Raw genomic sequence first — 12,049 nt, forward strand, 5'->3', positions numbered from 1 at the left:
AACGTTAGCCTAGCTCACTCTGTTAATGGTCATCAGTGGCTGTTTGCAGGTCTTTCTTTGATGGAGGCAAAAAAGTTAAGTTCCTATTTCCATTTCACTGAGCCTGTTAAGCTGAAGAATAAAACCCTGCTGGAAAAGGCTGACCTCGACCCATCCACTGACTTTCTAGACTCTCTGGAGCGTGATATCCCACAAGGTAAAGGTAGAAGAATCGACAGATGCAATGAAAGGGAAGGCAGCCTTGAGTAGTCTGGGAAATGCTGAGGTGACAGGATGCAGGTTACTATGGAGTTTGGTATGCTTGTGAGGAGCTCCTGCAAATCTGTAAAGGAATTGTATCCTTTACTAACTGTTGTACTTAGTTCCCTTCTTTAGCAAATCTAAATGCTTACAGTGGTAGATGTAAGTGTACCAGAGCTGTTACATCCTCACAACAGATCTGACCACATCAGCAGTTAATAACCCCTCTGCCTGAGTGGCATATTGTCTCTTGGCTTGGGTAAAGCCTGTGACAGCTGGTGTCCCTGTGGGGAGAGATAACTCCGCCAGTGACAGAGGGAATTTATGTGGTTTGAAGTATTGAAGAGACCTCTTGTCTCACCCAGTATTGCTGCTCTTTATCTAAATGGGCTCTCATTAACACTAAGCTGGTATCTCTGAGAGGCTGAATTCAAATGTTCCTTTGATAAACTGTGTTAGATGCTGCAGTGGGGAATAATCTGTATTCTAGTGGGATTACACTGGAAGCAGAAAGGAAGATGTGCCTACTGGAATGTATTTTCAGTTCACATCTCTATTGTTCTGCTGGACAACTGTTAAGTATATTTAAAGCTTCTTCCTCTGGCAGGCTATTTCTCTAAAGAGATGGGCATGATTTTTATTTGCTTCTAACTACCTTTTGCTGATTTGTTGCATTTTTTTGGATTGGGCCAAGTGTTTTCATGGCCTGCTGTCTAGAAAGAACAGAAAGAAAGATTCTTGGGTCATAGTCAGAACTTAAGTTTGCTATTTTATTCCTATCCTGGAGTAGCAGGATAGGATAGTAGGTGACCTGTGCCTGATGGATTTGGCTGGAAGGACAGTGAATTACCAGTGCTCTGACTTTCAGACTTCATGTGTGTGTGATTAGACAAGATATATATATATATATCTCGTCCAATCTTTCCTTTGACTGAGAAGGAACCTAGTGAGCTCCTGCCTGAATTCTGAACATTTCTGACTGTTCAGAGCATAAACAGCGCTAAAATGTAAACGATTGTTCAACTTACTGGGAGTGTCCTTGCTGCAGTCATTTTACAAAGGTGTAGTCTGGAGGGACTGCACATTTTTATGTATGCTGGCCCATTGAGCTGGCCCTTTTGACTCAAAAAGGCCAGGGAGATTAGGTCCTAGATACCTCCTAAGAAAATTTTAGCTGCAGTTTTGTATGGTAGTTCAGGCATTGCTACTGTTTGCATTCCCTGCCCACCCTTTTTTTCCTAGGGTTTGTGGTAGGGAGACTTTTTAATTTTGTGAGGCCTGAAACCATAGAGCCACTGCAACAGGCGATAAATCTGGGGTGCTTTCTATGTTTCCACTAGAAAACAGGCACCAAGGGCTAAGAGCCTTGTTGCTAGGTAGGGCCTGGCGGCCGGAAGATCTCGTGCTGTATGGAAACACAGGGCCCCCCTCCAGGTAGCCAACAGCTTTTGGTTTATGATGTAAGCAGACGGAAGTGACATTGTAAACCTAGGCTATATAGTGTCACGTCGTTCAGCAATAAACGCCATTTGCCATCCACCACATTGGTGTCTGTGAGCTGATGGACCGCGCGGCCAGGGGTCGGCCGCCGTGCCGTTCCTGAACCAGGTCACCGCGTGCCTGAAAAGGCAACAAGTGGTGCCGAAACCCGGGAACAATCACCTGGAGTTGGGTGAACGGCGGCCGGAGCGGCAGGACCAGCCCGGCGGGGAGGACGCTCCCGGACCAGCCAAGAGGATGGAAGCTCTTGCGAAGGTCGTATTACAGCTGCATAAGCAGTGGGGTATTGACTGTAAGCCCAAAGATTTTACTCTCGCAGTCGTGAGACTTTTGGAGCTGGGGGCCATTGACCAGCCGGTGGATATACTCCACCCAGATGTGTGGGACAAATGTTCCCACGCTTTATGCGATGAAACGATGTCTACTGGTAGTGGGAAAAATCTGAAAGCGTGGGGGAAAGTCGTCCAGGCTCTCCAAAAAGCTAGACACGAGCAGGAGACCTGGAAAGCTGCCAGGGATTGTCTGTTAACCACCCCGCGGGTGGGAATTGGGGCGGCTACGCAAACCTCACGCCCCCCGGCTGAGGAGGGTTCCGTCGACCCTCAAAGCCGACAGAAAAGTGACGCGCCCACTCAGCGTCCGAAAGACTCTAACATCTTCAGCTCGCCCACAGACTCCTCGGCGAACTCCTTTTGGGGCAAACTGGCGGCAGAGGCCAGGGGTGCTGAGGCGAAAGCCGAGGCTGAAAATACACGGATTGAACCACCACCATATGTGCCCCAAGATGGCGCCGAGCAGCAAGAAGAAGGGCGGGGCGAGACCACCCCCGGCGGGAGCAGGGGGGGAGCGCTAGAGTTAACAGGCGCACACCGAGGGGAGGGGGAGGAGAATGGGAAGGAAAAGAGTGATTGGCATGACCAAAAAAGGGAAAAGATCACTGAGCGGGGGGCGGAAAGCTAATCAGAATGACCCTCCCCAAAACCGTCCTTATAAGGCAGGCGCCTCCCCAAGCGGAAGGCAGGGCGGGCAAAAAGGGAAAGAACCGCCCAATTACACAAGAAAGGGGAGGGGCCGAAGCCCGACCACATACCACCAACACCCGGAAGAGAGCAGTCAGTCGGACTCTGACTCCGACTCAGACTCTGCATGGGAGACTTGGCTTGCAAATACAAAGACCAAAATATCACCACTCACGGGGAAAGAAAAACCTAAGGGGACAGAAATTACTCTCACTGATTGGAGAAAAATACAAATTGCATGTGCCGATTGGGCCCCATCGGACGCACTAGCATTCCCAGTCCGAGTGACGGACGGGGGACAGAGGGTTCACTCGCCCTTAAGCCCTAAGGATATACAAGCGATTGTTAAAGCAATCGCGGGCAAAGGACTCAATTCGGCCATGGTCTCCACCCTCATAGATGGGGTTTTTGGGGGAGATGATTTGCTCCCGTTCGATATAAAACAGACCTGTAGGTTGATTTTTGACGGGGCAGGGATGATTGTGTTTAAACAAGAATGGGAGGAGAACTGTGCGAGGCAGTTAGCCCGAGTAACCGGAGCGGATCATCCGCTACACGGCTCCAGCCTACAGCGGTTGATGGGTACAGACCCAACAATGATTACCCCCCAAGCACAAGCCCAGGGCCTGCGGGCCCATGAAGTTATGGCAACCACCCGTGCGGCTAGAGAGGCTATTCGCACAACCTCTAGAGTTATTGCCAAGCCATCGCCATGGTCCACAATAAAACAAAAAGAAAGCGAGAGTTTCACACAGTTTGTAGATCGCCTCCAAGCAGCAGTCGATTCCTCGACCCTGCCCCCAGAGGCAAAAGGCCCGGTTGTCGCAGACTGTTTGCGGCAACAGTCTAATCTAAAACCCAAGGAAATCCTGCGATCGCTGCCACCTGGGTCAAGTCTCGCAGACATGATTAAACATGTAGTGAGCGAGGAACACCTAGCCCCAATCCAAGTGGCCGTTCGTGCACTGGCTAATGTGATGATATGCCCCAAATGTGGCCAACCAGGCCATGCGATGATTAATTGCCCCCAATCAGGAGACCCGCCAACGGCACTCCCCCCGCAAAACCGATCTAAAGGACCATGTTGGGCCTGTGGAAAGAGAGGGCACCTCGCGAAGGAATGCAGACTTAAAAAGCAGGGAAACGGGAAGGGGAGGGGGCCCCTGGGCCGCACACAGCCCTCTCCCACTTGGGATGTCAGGCGGCCCCATTACACCAACCCCAGACAGGGGGGGGTCACTCCCGAACCCGTTGCCCCTGCAGGAAGCAACCAACTTTATGGCCCAGCCAACGACCCCACAAACCTGGCCTCCGTCCCAGGGACAGCAGGGACCGCCCGGTGGGGGCGAGACCCCTGGGTGGCCCTGGCAGTAAGGTGTGACAACCCGCCAGTGGTGTGGAGGATTTGTTCCCTCCATAATTCCCTAAATGGTACCACCATCAGTATCCCCTTTTTGTTTGATACCGGAGCAGATGTTACAGTCATTCCTGAAACGAGCTGGCCCCCACCTTGGAAATTGGAAGACGCCTCCATGGTGCTCCACACAGAAAAGGGACCAGAAAAGACCATTACCCTCTTCCCATACGTCATGTCAGGAGTTCCACCCCTGTTGGGAAGGGACACCCTAGCCTTATTAAAAGACAGAGTGACAAATTTACAGTAAGGGCCACTGCCGTACACCCACTCCCACCGATCAGGCTGACATGGAAATCGTCTGACCCAGTCTGGGTCGAGCAGTGGCCCCTGTCAAAGCCTCGAATGGATGCCCTTCTTGAGTTAGTTGACCGCGAACTGCAACGAGGTCATATAGAGCCTTCCACTAGTCCATGGAACACCCCAGTCTTTGTAATACCCAAACGAGCAGGCGAGGGGTTTCGTCTCCTCCACGACCTGCGCGAGGTAAACAAAAAAATCCAACCAATGGGTCCCGTTCAAACACTGTTGCCCATGAACTCCATGGTTCCGGAGGGACAACCTTGTGCTGTCCTTGATATTAAAGATTGTTTTTTCTCAATACCTCTGCATGAGGCGGACAAAGAGCGGTTTGCTTTTTCTGTAGTGTTTCCAAACAGCCAACGCCCTAACTTGCGCTTCCAGTGGAAAGTGCTGCCCCAAGGAATGATCAATTCACCCACTATCTGTCAAATCACAGTGGATCGAGCACTGGCACCGGTTCGGCGCAGTGACCCGACTGCGACTATCATTCAATATATGGATGATATCCTGATTGCCGCACCATCAGGCAATCAGGTAGACCACCTGGTGACAATCATTTCAGAAACCCTCAAGACAAACGGGTTTGAAATCGCGAGTGCAAAAATTAAAAGAGGACCCTGTGTCAGTTTCTTGGGAATGGGAATCACAAGTTCTTATATAACACCTCCTCAAATAAAAATCCGTCGAGCCGTTAAAACACTCCATGATATGCAACAGCTAGTGGGGTCTTTGCAATGGCTCCGCAATGTTGTCCTGATCCCTCCCGAAATCATGGCCCCCCTGTACGATCCTTTGAAAGGGAAACACCCATGGGAACAAAAAACTCTGACGACAGAGGCAGTAAACTGTCTCGACTTTATCGAACAACAGGTGTCATCAAACACGCTCGCCAGGTGGAACCCAGCTATGCCACTCGACCTGTATGTGCATTTCACGGAAGGGGGGGGAGTAGGAGCGCTGGCCCAAGGCCCTCCTGAAAAAGCTCAGCCAATACAATGGATAGTCCTGGGAAAAACGTCACGCGCTTTCTCTCCAGGAGTCGAGTGCCTCGGTAACCTCATCATGAAAGGCAGGAAACTCGCCCTAAGGCATCTGGGCATTGAGCCAGCCAGAATATACCTACCCTTTCGCAAACAGCTCCCAACACAATCAGTGGCAATGTCAGAATATCTAGCTATAGCCCTCGCCGGATTTGGGGGGGAAGTCCGGTATGCCACAAAGCCCCCCTGGACTCAAATGCTAGCTATTGTCGACGTCGACCTCCCGCGGAAAATCACGGACCGGCCCCAACAGGGACCAACGGTCTTCACAGACGCATCCTCAGCGACCTCAACTGCGGCAGCAGTATGGCAGTTGGGAGGAGAATGGCACTGTGTCAAAATGACCGATCGTGCGATCTCCGTCCAACAGCTGGAAGCAGCAGCTGTAGTGCTGGCATGCGGTCTGTTCCCAACAGAACATCTCAACATAGTAACTGATCCAATGTTTGTGGCCAAGCTTTGCTTAGCCATGTCAGGGCCCGGCGTGTCAACATCCACAATAGCTCTGATGCTAGAAGAAGCACTTTTTTCCCGAAAGGGCACTATATCGGTTATCCATGTCAACAGCCATAACCCAATCAAAGGGTTCTTCCAAATCGGCAACGACAAAGCAGATGCCGCTGCAAAAGGGTTGTGGACACTGAAAGATGCCCGCCAATTACATGAGTCCCTCCACATTGGAGCTAAAGCGTTAGCAAAGAGATGTGGGATCTCGGCCACTGACGTGAAACATATAGTAGCTACATGTCCCCACTGTCAAAAAGCACCATTGTGGTCTAGCAGAGTCAACCCCAGAGGTCTTAAAGCCTCTGAGGTGTGGCAGACAGATTTTACGCTCTGCCAATTGCTAAAACCTCGAGCATGGCTAGCAGTAACTGTAGACACATATAGCGGGGTGATCGTAGCGACACAACACCTTAAGACCGACACTAAGGCAACCATCCAACATTGGCTAACAGCCATGGCGTGGCTTGGCATCCCTAGTCAAATCAAAACGGACAACGGCCCGAATTTTTTGTCTAAATCAGTCCAGGCGTTCGCTCTGAAATGGGGTATTACTCTGATACACGGTATCCCATATAATAGTACAGGACAAGCCATAGTCGAATGGGCAAATCAAACTCTGAAATCTAAATTAGAGGTATTAGCAAAAACAGAAGGTTTTACCAACGTCATTCCCTCAAGGGACCAGGCACACTTATTAGCAACAGCCCTGTTAGCTTTAAACCAGTTCCCCAGGGGAGACGAGGTGAATAGCCCTGCCCAGAAGCACTGGGCCACTCGAGCACTAGAAGAAGGTCCGTACGTCATGATCAGAAATGAGCTAGGAGAGTGGGAACAAGGGTGGAAATTAGTTCTGACAGGGCAAGGGTATGCTGCGGTCAGAAAAGATAGCAGAATCAAATGGTGTCCACTTAAGTCTATCAAGCCAGACCTTCAAAATAAAACTAATGAAAACTGTGAGTTTTTATCTGCAGGACCAGATCATCGGACACCCCCGTAACCAGTATACCCTGGTGACAAGAGAAGACGACGAGTCGGCAAGCGGCCTGTCCGCATCTGAGAGCTCTGCACCGGCGGAGTCCAGACAACGGCGAAACAGCTCCCGCAAGGCGGGGCTGCGATGTTTTTGTGTGATCTCAATTTTGGGGTTCATAACGCCGTCTAGCGGCTTGTATGAACATCAGCCGTGGGAATGGGTACTGGCAAGATGGGAGGACCAAAAGATACTGCAAAGGATAGTTACCCCGGGATCCCCTAGTTTTCAAGTATATCTCTGTGATCTAATCCTCTCAACCCCCTGTTTGAACACTATAATGTATTATATGTGTCCCAGCTCTAACCCCGGCAAATCTTACTGTAACGTCCCTAATCAGTATTACTGTTCTCGCTGGGGCTGTGAAACCATCGCATCTGGCTGGAAGGTAGCGAAACCAGACCCGTTTCTTAAAACCAGTTGGGGACCAATAGGCTGCACCCCTAGGAGACCAAGTGGGATGGGAAGGACAGTATGCCGAGGGAAATGTGACTGCCAACATATTTTCTTAAACGTAACCAATGAAAACGACCTAGGATGGACATCGGCAAAACTTGGGGCGTTAGATACTGGCAACCCGGCACAGATAGGGGGGGGACTGTTTTTTATTAAAAAACAGGAAGTAAAAAGCAGAACAGCGATTGGCCCCAACGTCGTGATCAAAAGTGATAACCAGCAAAGAAAAGAAAACTTGCAGACTGCCATGCCCGCCCCAGCCGATCCCTTACTAACCAAGCAGATAGTTCCCTCAAGCCAACCTAACATGAACCTTCACCATTTACCCGACAAGCCATTTTTTAGCGTGTTAGATGCCACCTTTCGGTCGCTGAATCAGTCAAACCCGGATCTCATGAATTCCTGTTGGTTTTGTTATGACGTGTATCCCCCCTTCTACGAGGGCATTGCCCTTGATGCTTCCTTTGATTATTCATCAGACAGCAATCCAACCCAGTGCAGGTGGGATACACCATGGAAAGGAGTTACCTTGAACTAAGTCAGGGGCCTGGGCATATGTATTGGTAATGTCGCCCTAGCAAGCTGGGATAATGCTGTCTGCGCAAGAACCGTTGCGGTTGACAAGACCCGTAAATGGGTGATCCCATCCGCACCCGGAATGTGGATCTGCCATCGATCAGGAGTAACTCCCCGTGTGTCCCTCAAAATTTTTGACGATTCTGCTGACTTTTGTGTACAAATTCTGATTGTTCCTAGGATCCTATACCATCCAGAAGAAGAAATGTACCGCTACTGGGGAGAAGCCAATAGCAGGCTTCAAAAAAGAGAAGTACTGACAGCTGTAACAATAGCAACGCTGCTTGGTTTAGGAGCAGCCGGCACGGCCACGGGAGTGACCTCCCTAGTGACCCAGCGACGAGGCCTGCCTCAACTGCAAGCTGCCATCGATGAAGACCTACAAAAAATCGAGAAATCCATTACCTTTTTGGAGTAATCCCTCTCCTCGCTATCAGAGGTTGTTTTGCAGAATAGACGGGGATTAGACCTCCTGTTTATGCAACAAGGAGGCCTCTGTGCCGCCTTGAAAGAGGAATGTTGCTTCTATGCGGACCACACCGGAGTAGTTAGGGACTCGGTGGCCAAATTGAGAGAGAGATTGGCTCAAAGAAAAAGAGACAGGGAAGCCCAACAAGGGTGGTTTGAATCATGGTTTAACCAATCTCCGTGGCTAGCCACCCTGATATCCACCTTGGTAGGTCCGATTGCAATAATCCTGCTGACACTGATCTTCGGACCCTGTATATTAAACAGGCTTGTGTCCTTTGTCAAGAGCCGGCTAGAAAGGGTCAACATCATGTTTGTAGAACACCAACAACTGCTTTAAAAATGTACTTGATCAGTATTTCCCCCGATTCTCCCTGGCTCTCCCCAAATATCCCAAGCTACACTCCATTACCCCCAGTCGCTTCCCAAGTGCCAATTGCTCAGTGTGCCTTATCTTTGTACTCTTTTTTAGAAATATTTTTACTATTTTAGCCTGTTGGGTTAAGCGGGGGGGGGGGGGGAATGTTGCTAGGTAGGGCCTGGCGGCCGGAAGATCTCGTGCTGTATGGAAACACAGGGCCCCCCTCCAGGTAGCCAACAGCTTTTAGTTTATGATGTAAGCAGACGGAAGTGACATTGTAAACCTAGGCTATATAGTGTCGCGTCGTTCAGCAATAAACACCATTTGCCATCCACCACATTGGTGTCTGTGAGCTGATGGACCGCGTGGCCAGGGGTCGGCTGCCGTGCCGTTCCTGAGCCAGGTCACCGCGTGCCTGTGAAGGCAACAGACTGTGTTAGATTAAATTGTTTGCAGTAGTCATTGTATTAAATTAATTGTAATTGGCTACAATGCTGGCTTATCTGTTTTTGAGTTTGCTGCCCAATCTTTAAATCCTGGTAGGCTGACAAATGGGACAAGCTGGTTAGAGGAATGAGCCTCTTTCCAGGGAAAGCTCCACTGACTTGAACTTTAAGCCTAAACTATCACCTTACTGCGTTTACTTTGTGTGTGTTAATGCTTACCTGATAAATATATTTCAGTTGATTTATCAGTTTAGTTACAAGTTGGAGTAAGTGGTCCTTGGCTATACGTAAACCTCTCCTCTGCTTTTTTAACATGTTGTGTGTCATAACACTTACTGTTGTACTTCAACACAAACCGGGAATGATTCTGGTAGTGTTGCAATCTAACGGTAATACTGCATCATCTTGTCTGTGAAGAGAAGGGAATCAAGCCGACTGTCGCTGTTCTACCAGGCAGGGTGGACACCCGAACAGCTTCGGTCTCAATGCCCAAGCCTGGGCCCAGCCCAAGAAACGACTGGCTGCTTCAATAATTTGGCCATAAGGTATTAACTGGTTGTGTGGGAAGGTGCCTAAACAATACTGTCTGTTCTTTGCTTCGGTATGTCTCATCTGTAATGGATTCTTAAACGCTGGGTGTTGCAGGAGGCTTGGAGAGGCTGTGCTAGTCCCTGGCCGGCAGGCCGTGCCCTGTGGCAGGGGCTGGGGTCTGCGGGCGGGCAGAGCTGCGGTGTGCAGGGGCGCAGCCCATCCCCCGCTGAGTCACTCTGCCGGCTGCTCCGGGGAGGCTGCTTTGAGCAGCGCTTTTGCTTTTGTATTCCTCTTGCTGAGAGGCAATGTTTTACTTTTGTTCTCATGAGATTTTATCACGTTAGCTTTAGGCCCGTTTCTCACTTATTAATTAAACCTGGTCTGCGAAGGACTGGGGCTGCCCTTCTTCCACCCGTGCTGTGATGTCATGTGCAGATTTTGTATGTAAAGTCTCTGCTCTGACATCATGGCTGACCCCTGTGCAAATACCTGTCTTGGGCTCCAAGTGCAGTATTTTATACACCCGTTCAAGCCACCCACCTTATGGTAATTACAGCATGACAGGATTTCCCTTGTTTGCTTATAGGAGATTTGCATGGAATAGGGTTTTAGGCTTTAAAAAGGTTAGGATACAGCCCATCCCCTACTTCCCTCTACTTCGCTGATCCAGTTATCCTCTTAAAGGAATTAGAATGGTATGACACTACTGGCTCTTGGGGAAAAAAAAATTGTGACTGTTTTCTAGTGCTGCGTTACTTTTTAGGTGCTTGTACATTTGTTTTGGTGTCCCATTCCCTTACCCTGTGGTTCATCCTAGTATCTTTTCATATTGAGTCGAGGCCAACCACTGTGTCCCTCACCACTGCTCCTTTCGCTATAGGAGCAGGCAGATAGGGCAAGTAAGAAACAAGCGGTAAAAGTGCCGAGCAGAGGATTTGGTTCTCCCTTTCCCAGGCATCCCTTTGATTTGCTTTGTGACTTATTCCATGGTCCTTTATTACCTCTTCTTTAAGAAAAGATAGGTATTTACCACACTGCCATAACATGAGTTTTAATTAACCCACAGCTGAACAAAGCAAACCAGACCTAGCACAGATAGTTCTGTCATTCATTGGCATGCTTTAGGCGGGTAAAATGGGAGGAGGTTTACCCGGAGACCTGTCTTCCCTAGTTGTTTAGCTCCTGGCACCACCAGCTATCCATCACCTGCCTCAGTCCTACCTTTCTTTTCAGGGTTGTGCAGATTATCAAGGCATATAGGTTGTGTGAGGTCTTGATTTTCGAGCCTTGCTTCTTTGGAGGAGATGCCCTTGTCTGCACAAGGGGTGAGGCATGTGTCACTGTAGATGTCCACCAAGAGCTGGACACCTGGCCATTCTGACATGAGGTGTCTTGAAATAGATCTGTATCAGTCATGCCAGTCTATACATGTGCAAGACATTAGGAAGAGCTATAAGAAAGCAAATGCAGCGTAGTCGTGTATTCTGCACATACACACCACACACCGTGGTGTTCTAAAGCAGCCTTCTGCTTTCAGCCTCCCAGGCAACGTTACTTTACAGGACTGTGCCTTTTTGTGGTGGTTCCCAGGCTCGTTCAGTCTCCTACTGAGCCTTCTTTTATGGATGGATGGTTTTTCTGTCGTAGGTGATGATCAGGGCTTGTATGTAAATCTGAAGTTTGACAGGTAATCTCCGTGGAGCAACAGTAGTGGGTAACAGGTAAACTGAAGCCAGGAAAAGGCAAGAGCACGCCTGCAGTTTCAGGCAGTGAGGCTGTAAAGAGGCTGTGTAAGGACAGTGGTGATGACTAATACGTTGTCCTTTCCAGATGCAGACTTGTGGGGTTTGTGGCAAAACAAAATAGCACGTCAGCACAGGATACAGATGCATCCACAAGTCATGACGAAACGAGCTGGTTTGCCTTTACAATTCATTTATCAAATCACATCCTGTTCCCATTTTGAGGCTAGAGGCTAATGATTGATAAGTATCACTTCAGGAACACTACATGGTGCTCAGCTCAAATGATGTTCAGTTAAAAAGCAAAACAAACAAAAAAAACCCACCCCCACAAAACCCGAAGAGTGTCTGTTTTGGCTTGAAGAGTATTAAGCAACCTGGGAGGACAGCTGAAAACACTTTGCATATGCCGAAGC

At 49.2% G+C, this 12,049-nt stretch overlaps 1 long non-coding RNA gene across 2 annotated transcripts; it reads left to right on the forward strand.

Annotated features, from left to right (window-relative positions):
• The first annotated feature begins 1,617 nt into the window (after positions 1-1,617).
• LOC308057765 lies at positions 1,618-9,251 on the forward strand. Of its 2 annotated transcripts, none has more exons than XR_013925443.1 (2): positions 1,618-2,032; positions 8,266-9,251. It is a non-coding gene; the product is annotated as an uncharacterized lncRNA (long non-coding RNA). The 2 variants fall into 2 exon arrangements; XR_013925444.1 differs by having other exon boundaries at positions 1,618-1,995.
• Positions 9,252-12,049: the final 2,798 nt, after the last annotated feature.

This window comes from Falco punctatus, assembly GCF_963210335.1.
Source record: "Falco punctatus genome assembly, contig: scaffold_35, whole genome shotgun sequence".
Classification (NCBI taxonomy): Eukaryota; Metazoa; Chordata; class Aves; order Falconiformes; family Falconidae; genus Falco; species Falco punctatus.